The sequence below is a fragment of the Saccostrea cucullata genome, unplaced genomic scaffold (genome assembly GCF_032062105.1).
Source record: "Saccostrea cucullata isolate Sc308-1 unplaced genomic scaffold, CSIRO_AGI_Scuc_v1 ctg17651, whole genome shotgun sequence".
NCBI lineage: Eukaryota > Metazoa > Mollusca > Bivalvia > Ostreida > Ostreidae > Saccostrea > Saccostrea cuccullata.
The window spans coordinates 376-8944 of NW_026934256.1; the positions used below are offsets into that span (position 1 = coordinate 376).

The following is an 8569-nucleotide window of genomic DNA, read 5'->3' on the forward strand; positions in this document are numbered from 1 at the left end:
GGTCAAGTTCTGGTTTAGGCATGATTGCACCATTTTTGACAGAGTTATACCCCTTGAACTTAGAAAAATTCCATTTATTTGCAGTTTCCGTTCATTTTCTTCACAACTGTGCACATGCTGAGATGAAATGTAGTATACAGATTTATCAGATGAATATCTAGGTCAAATTCTTTTATGGGTACAATTGTGCCATTTTTGACAGAGTTTTGCCCCTTGGAATTGGAAAAATTCCAATTTGGGGGGAGGGGGGCATAAGTGTTTTACAAACATCTCTTGTTTACATTGAAATTACAAGTTAACTGTTTACTTTCCACATACATGTATCTGTATTGTTATTTGATTATTACATGTATCAGTCTCTAGTCATATATGAAATTAATGTGTTCAAGAATGTGTATTATAAGTTTTTGTATTCAAGAGTCGGAGCCAATAAACGTTGTTTGTATTTATACTGTCTCCTCCTCCTTTTTCAGAACTCACTCCATTTTGAAACCGGTTACATTATCAACTTAAATAGTTTAAGCCAAAGATGTAAATCAGTTAGGGAAATATATATATCATGCTAATATATTACGAATGGAATATTTAAATCAATTAGCTAAATAATAAAGTTTATGTAGCACTAGTTGTCAAGTGTATAACACGTTATTGTACTATATTTGTAATTGATAAATATAATGTTGTACTTATGCTTATGGGATGTACGTCCCACGGAATAAAGACCTGAACTGAAATCATTGTCTTGAGGAAAATTTATTAAAAAAATAATTAGTACGGGTGGGGTTCGAACCCACGCGGACATTCGTCCATTGGAACTTAAGTCCAACGCCTTAACCACTCGGCCACCGTACTGCGTGCATAAAGTTCTCGATCATTACGACCAAGCTGTAGGAAAAGCTGTTATCGTGGTCGGAAACCTGTTCAAAGCGGCATAACTCTTCTGATGATTTTGTTAAAAAAAATTATGTAGGTAAAATATTTTCAAACAGTTTATTCAATTTACATGTAACTTTTCCTTTCCTGTTATTTTTCTCACAATTAGTTTAGCTGAAGCTCGTCCCTATTTCATTTTATCTGAAGTCTTTTCTTTCTTTCTTTGTCTATAGGGGGATTAGCGGTAATACATATATATATAGACAGAAAGACTGCGCGCACACGCATCTGCATTGATCAACAATTTCCAATGTAGTTTCCACAAGTAATATGTTTCATAGATTGACCTTTAGCATGTTTAGTGCTAGCTATTTATTTGCTGTTGGTGGAGAATCAGATAGGGCTATAATATTTTTTGTTAAAATTCCGTCAGTGACCCAGAATCTGAAATATGCATTTGTACGAGTTAACATTTTTTTTCCTTCTTGGGTCAACCAAAGTTAAGGTCAAAATACATGTAGAAGGGAAATTAGTATGTTTCATTTAGTGATTCGATCAATTTTCGACTTCCTAAAGGTTCTTTTGTCAAAATTAACTACATGTATATTCAGGATTTCATTTCATACATTTATGATTTATTTGTTTCATAGCAAGTAAACTACATATTTAATAACAGCATAAGAAATTTCCATTTGTTATATATATACATGTAGGTCCAGGAAAAAAAAAACAAAAGCAAACAAACAAAACAAAAACAAAAAAAAAATGTGTAGAATGTACGTTATATAATTTAAAACACAAAAATATCTTTTTAAAAAGTATTTTTTTAAAAAAAAAAAAAAAGAGAGAGAGAGAGAGGGAGTGACGACAGGTATATCGCGACTCAATTATTACAGGTTCCACTGTACAATTATTTGTCTTTCTCGAACTCATTGTTATGCTACCAGAATAAGATTCCCAATACCCGCTGAACTGTTTAAAAGGCCCCGGCTTAGATCACAATAGGCAGCAAATGAACTAGAACCATTTACACAAGTATACGACCGACGACTTATAAATAAATTAAATATACGTAACTGACATACACCAGTTAGGGTGGGGACTTTGATTCGGACGAAGCGCGCACCTGCTGAGGTGAGATTTATTTAGGAGTGAAAATCTTGTCTCAGTTCCTTATCCGCGATAGAAGAGACTTGGAAATTAGAAACTCTGATTGGAGTTGGTATATGGAGATTTTTTTCCTCTCTCTGGAAATCACATCGATTTATTTGGTGCAGTTCCTGCTATAGATCAAAATCTACCTTTAACTAGAAGACATTTCTGTTCTGGGACACATAAATCGATTTAATTCCACGATGCTGTGATAAGTGAATCTGGAAGTAGATATATCGTCACATCATGGAGACATTTAGATTCCTGTGTGTCGTTTTATCATTTTATGTGGGAATTTCTGTTGTGAAAGGTAAGATTGAGCTACTGATCCATTAAATATGCTTTCATAGGCTCTAAATCATCATTTAACAAGGATATACTGTCAAGTTTTCTGAAGCTGAAAAACGCTTAGAGCAATTACTTTCTTTGAGGTGGAAATAAAAATCTGTCATCCCAACATATTTAGCGGGTATTTAAACCTTCGAGAATAACGCTTCTCTTTTAATTAAGTTTCTCTGACAGAGAATTCATTTACTTGAATAAATAAATAAATGAAATACTTCCCTTTTGCAATGTAAAATGCAATATACTTGTTCGAACAAGACATGCATTAAATCAATATAGACGTGCACGATATATTTTTTTAATATTCGAACCGGATGTATTTTACGCAATGAATCGCTGGAGTTTTAAATAAAATTGAATCCAAGGCTATCTGCCAATTTCTTTTATATAATTTCAAAAGAGAATATTTATATAAAACAATTTTCGAATTGATAGAAATGAGCACGTAATTACATGGTTATATAAATTTAACAAAAAATAAACAACGAATAAGATCCTGAAAAAAAAGAGTGATCTTTGAGCAAACTCTCGTATATTACTGCTCAAGCAACTATTCAATTAATTCCTTAAAAGTAATGCATTAAAGTTTGAACCCTCCTTCATCAACATGATCAAGTGAATACAAAATATAGTCCACGGTATGTTTATACAATACACCTACCTTCAGCAATACGAATGTCTAAGAGAAGTGAAAAATATAGCCTTAGACGGTACCCCTCACCTCCATCTAACCCACCCCCAAATAAGTCACTAATTTATTTTTTCTTTCTCTGCTCTCCGGAGAAATGGGACGACTGATCAATATTCCGACTAGGTAAAATCACTTTCTTAATTATGAAGTATCAACATCATGTCGATGGCATTAATCAATTCCATCAATAATTAAGCATATGTAATATGTAATACAAATTAAAAGCTCACTTTGTGTTATGAACGTTAATGATTGATTTTTCAATCAAAATATATTTTCATCATGCATGGATGATTAATACATACACGAAAATGAGTTTTGACATCTTACATGTATGCTTCATCCAGTTGTATGCCTGGGTATTCATCATGAATATATAGTACAAGGATCGTGAATTGGGGGTGGGGATCGGGGGAAGAGGGGGAGGGGGTAGGTAAAGGAGCGGTGCACAATTAATTAGTCGTAATAAGTAGTAGTCGATAATCATTAGAATTAACGCTATTTAATCCACAATGGAACGCGCCGTGCAATTCCTTAATACCTTTATAAACATTAAATTCCTCTCAATGGAATGGTTGATCAGATTTTGATATAAGATAGACGGAGTGCTGTACAAATAGTTAAAGCGATTAAATCCAGCTGTAGTGCAGGTCGAATGAGATATAAACAAATAATTTAAAATCATTTTAACGATCGACTGAGTTTATACAAACTTTTAAAAGTAAATATCATTCGTCAATGTATACATCTGGAAATACATTGCCCTAAAATTTGTGCATATGAGAGAGTGGTCAAATAGTGTTACATGTAGATATGAATAAATTTTTAATAAATGTCATTTATATATTAAATGAAAATCCCCCCAAAATGATTTTTCAAATTCTTTTTATTGAAGTTTCACAAACACTTCTACCATTTGAACTTACTTATAAATCACAAGCGAAAGACAATGTTACAAATATGCATGTGGACATTAACGACTCCCCCACCCCCAAGAAAAAACGCCAATAAGACTAAAAAATGACGACTTAGTGATATCAAAATTGAAAGACATTGTATTCAAGGTAATGCCTAAAACCCCGAACCATTTAAAATTTTTCATCAGCGAGTTTTGTTGTTAAAAGATAAAAAACGCCTCAAAGTCAAGTTCAGTTTCATGTTCTTTTAAATCTGAACAAAAGTGTGAGACAAAATTTCATTTCCTATTTCCTTTTTTGAATAGATCAGACAAACTTTAATATTGATTCTAGGGATAAACAAATATTTAAAACTTCAGACTTGACGATTGAGTAAATTGTACGATAAAATGACCTTCGTTTAAAATGATTCATTTGAATGACTAACGTAATATTTTGACCTCGCTATAATATTGTAAAATTTGATGACTTGATGCTAAATTTAGGGACACTTATCAATTTGAAATACTCCCCTTCCGCTATGTTAACCCAAATACACCATGAAAATCGATCCAAATTTAACGCAGTATAGATTCTCTCTCTCTCTCTCTCTCTCTCTCTCTCTCTCTCTCTCTCTCTCTCTCTCTCTCTCTCTCTCTCTACTAATATTCATTTTTAATTGTAAAATCTGCAAAGTTTTGCTTTATTTTTCGCTCCTTTAAATCTTAGTTACCTAATTTAAGAGTCATTCTCTGTAAGGACCACAGATGCCGTTCAAACGAATATCACAGATTTTAATAAAACATATGTGAAAAAATTATGAATGTGTACGAGATTAATTAGGTATATTTAAAATTTTGAGATGTGACCTATCCTCCAGGTTATGGCCCCCTAACACATTTTGTGGCTACCCCCATGTTTGAAAAGGTCAGTTTTCTTCTAATTTGACATAAAAAATTCAAAATAAGTAATGCACTATGGTTGGATTAAGTGCATTAAATTGTGAAAATAAGGTGTGAAGTAAAGATAAAAAATTATTTAGCTTCATCACTAACTCCCCTTTTTATTTTAGAGAAATTTAATTTCCTCCTATTTTTAACCCTTAACCAATACGCTAAATAACCATACTTTCAGTGCCATTTTATAAAAAATCCCAAGATAGGTTTATAAAATATTAACAATATTTTGAAAGCAAACACACTTGATTATTTATTCATAATTATTCTGGATGTGTGTTTTTTGTTTTAAAAAAATAAAATGCATTTGAAAATTTCAAAAAACTAGCATTTCACAAAAATATTATCTCCCTTTGTAGAACTCTCTAGTTCCGACAGTGAAGGAAGGTAAAAACAAAAGTATTTGTAAGCATGACGTTTTGCCGGTTTGGAGTTCCTTTTCACAAACGATGTGTTTTACTGATATTTTTATACAAAACTGCTTAGATTATACAGTATAGCTTCCTTGGCAGATGTGATATTGTTTATTCTGAAGACATTCAACAACTCGTGAGTTTTAGCAATGGCCATGTATTGTCTAAAGTAGGTCGTATGCCATGTGTTACACTTGCTAAATTATTTAGTAAATACAGTGAATGACTATCGAATGTGGACGTTATTTTAACTTTTTTTCAAAATAAAATACAAAGAGGTGAAGAAGGAAGTTTTGTAAAATTCCAAATCTTCTAAGTTCACACCTGCATATTGAAAACACCAGAGGAGATGGGCCAAGAATTCCCCTCCAAACAGAAAATGTGAAAGCAGGTCATTTGATTGGTAAAGCTGGTGCAACGTACCATTGTTATACACCATGCATGTACACGTAAGTAACTACAATTTCTGATACACAATATAATAATATTTGTTCGTAGAGTTATGAGTAGATGAAATTATTGAAAAAGAATTAAATCGAAATGAATGTAAAAAGGTACAGTCCAAAGACTGTACTAAAGCATTTCTATCTACATGATGTGTAGGTCTTCAAAGACTGTACTAAAGCATTTCTATCTACATGTGTAGGTCTTAGAAGTGGGTAAAATAGCTACTTTGGGTAGCTTTAACCTACATACATGTACATTGTAGCTATTAATAGCTATGTGGGTAGAATAAGAAATAGTCTTTGGACTTGACCTTGTAAATTTCATTTTCCTTGTTCATCTTGAACACTCTATAATGATGTATGCATTTAAAGTTTAACAAGATATTAATTAAAAAGTTTCTCCAATTTGAATTATTGTACACAGTTATTTATTTTAGACCTGTCAACATACAAAACAAAATAAAAAGTATCGTTAAATATGTGGTGAATGGCAAAAAAAATTAACAACTCATTCTTATATAATTGTGCTTTAATTAGTACCTGTAAGGAATTGTATTATTTTTATGAAAATATACAATTTATTGTAGCATGCTGCTGTGTGACCAAGTTAGGGGCATCACAAGGAAGGGGAAGATATTTAGATCATTCATGGAGCCTTCAACATCGTATTAAAACCAAATTATAAAGAGGTATAGTGTCCATGTACTATAATTTTGACCCAATAGCCTTCTATATCTTTCAAGAAATTAGACATTGGTAATAAATTTTGAAGGATAAAGGATACAGCTTTCATGTTCCATATATACATTAACTACTATTATTGACCCACTTTTCAAGGCATGTAAACGTTCTGTGATGTTCCAATTTCTACCCATCTGAAATCATCCTAATTATTCTATACAAATATTTTTTACTTCAAATTCAATTTTTGTGCAACTTTGAATAAGAAATTAAAAAAACCTCACTGTAAAACTTATTCATTTTATTCATTAAAACATGACCCAAGTTGTTATTTTCAAAAATTTTGACAAGAGTTTCTACCACTTTCCTTAAGAAACCTCTCTACACTGAACGTAATTTATCTGCCCTTAGATTTAAATGCCAATAGATATACATTTACACTATATTACTCAGTTTATAATCAAATTAAGTATTCTTAACATTTTAAAAGGGCAAGATAGTTTAAATTCTAAATTATGAACATGTTGTTTACATGTATCTTCTCCATAGAAGTAAATAGCAATTATTTCTACTGATACTGTGTTGTGTTTGAACATTTTTTTCCTGGGGTTAAATGCCATGTATCATGTATTGAAAATGAAATAGAGAAGCTTATTATTTACATCTTTATTCAATATAATTTTCACAAAGTCCAAAAATCATTTTACACTGGTGTAGAGAGGATGTATGACCTATTACATGTACAAGTGTAACTGTTTTCATGATCCAATTGGTTCCTTTAATCATTTTTAGCTCTACTGGTCAAAGACCACAAGAGCTTATGCGATAGTTATGTGTCCGTCGTCTGTTTGTCTGTCTGTATGTCTGTCCGTCTGTAAACAGTTTTTCAAAATGCTACTCCTCCTACAGTTTTGGTCTAATTTCAATATAACTTGGCACACTAGTAAACTACACTAAGATAAATAATTCTGTGTATCTGTTTTTGTCATTATTCAATTGATTGCTTTTGTAAATGTCCCAACTGCTAGTTTTCTCTTTCTTTATTATAAGTACAAACCAGTAGAGCTACAGTCTTGACAGAGATTTCTGGTTAACTTAAGTCTTGTATTATCTACCTGGTAAATCTAAATACTTGTATTGTCTATTACAGAACTCAAGAAGCCATAGTTTTACATTTAGTCATGACCAGTCATGACATTCAGCAAATGAATGAGTATCTGATGAAAATTAGTGAGAGTTTTCAGAGAATGGGAGATACCATCGGGACACCTTCACTAAGCCTGCTAAATTATACTACAACAATATAATGACAAACATTGCTGTTATTCTCCCAAAGAACATCAAAGAAATAGTGAAGTCTTACAGTATCTGAAGAAAATCCTAGTCTTGCCTAGTATTATACCTGAGGGAAGTTTTGACCACTTATCCTGAAGTTATTCATGCATAATAACATGGGTCCACTATGCACTACTATGAATATGCTTCAAATAATTAAAAAAAAAAGATTTTTATAATGTACATTCTTAAATAAAAGATAAAAAGTCTCATTGCATGTAAAATGATAATTCCATCCTTTGTTACAATTATTGAATTTTTATTAAATTGACAAAAAAATTAAAGAAATCTATGTCAAAAGTGTCTATTATTATTTTCAAGGCTTAAGGATAACGTTTACTTGGATGACAAAAATATTAACTGATAAAAGTGAAAAACCACCTACCGGGTATTGTACATCTATGTAATTATTCACTTAAGTATGTCATTGCCCTACTATTCCTGCTAATGGCTCTTGGGTATTACATAGAAAATATATAATTATTTTTCACAATATGATTAACATTTGCCCCCCCCCCCTAATATTTTGCCAATATATAGAATTCTATAATAATATAATTCTATAATAAACATAGCTACTCTATGCTTGTGCCCCCTCAGAAAATACGTCTAATGATCTTTTGTCCTTATTTTGCTTTCTAGAAATTTTTGGTAGTTTTCACTGAGAATGTATGGTTGTGCCCCCCCCCCCCTCTTCCAACTGAAATTGCCTCTTACGAGCCTTGAAAATCTGAATGACAGGGACTCTTATTACTTACATGTATGGCCTCAATTTACTTTT

The 8569-nt window shown here is 31.8% G+C and overlaps 1 long non-coding RNA gene and 1 other non-coding gene across 2 annotated transcripts; one reads left to right on the forward strand and one right to left on the reverse strand.

Annotated features, from left to right (window-relative positions):
* Positions 1-769: 769 nt before the first annotated feature.
* Trnal-uaa (transfer RNA leucine (anticodon UAA)) lies at positions 770-852 on the reverse strand. The gene has a single exon. It is a non-coding gene; the product is annotated as a tRNA-Leu (tRNA).
* Positions 853-5228: 4376 nt separating this feature from the next.
* LOC134240351 (uncharacterized) lies at positions 5229-7988 on the forward strand. The gene is made up of 3 exons (XR_009986414.1): positions 5229-5775; positions 6360-6461; positions 7604-7988. It is a non-coding gene; the product is annotated as an uncharacterized LOC134240351 (long non-coding RNA).
* Positions 7989-8569: the final 581 nt, after the last annotated feature.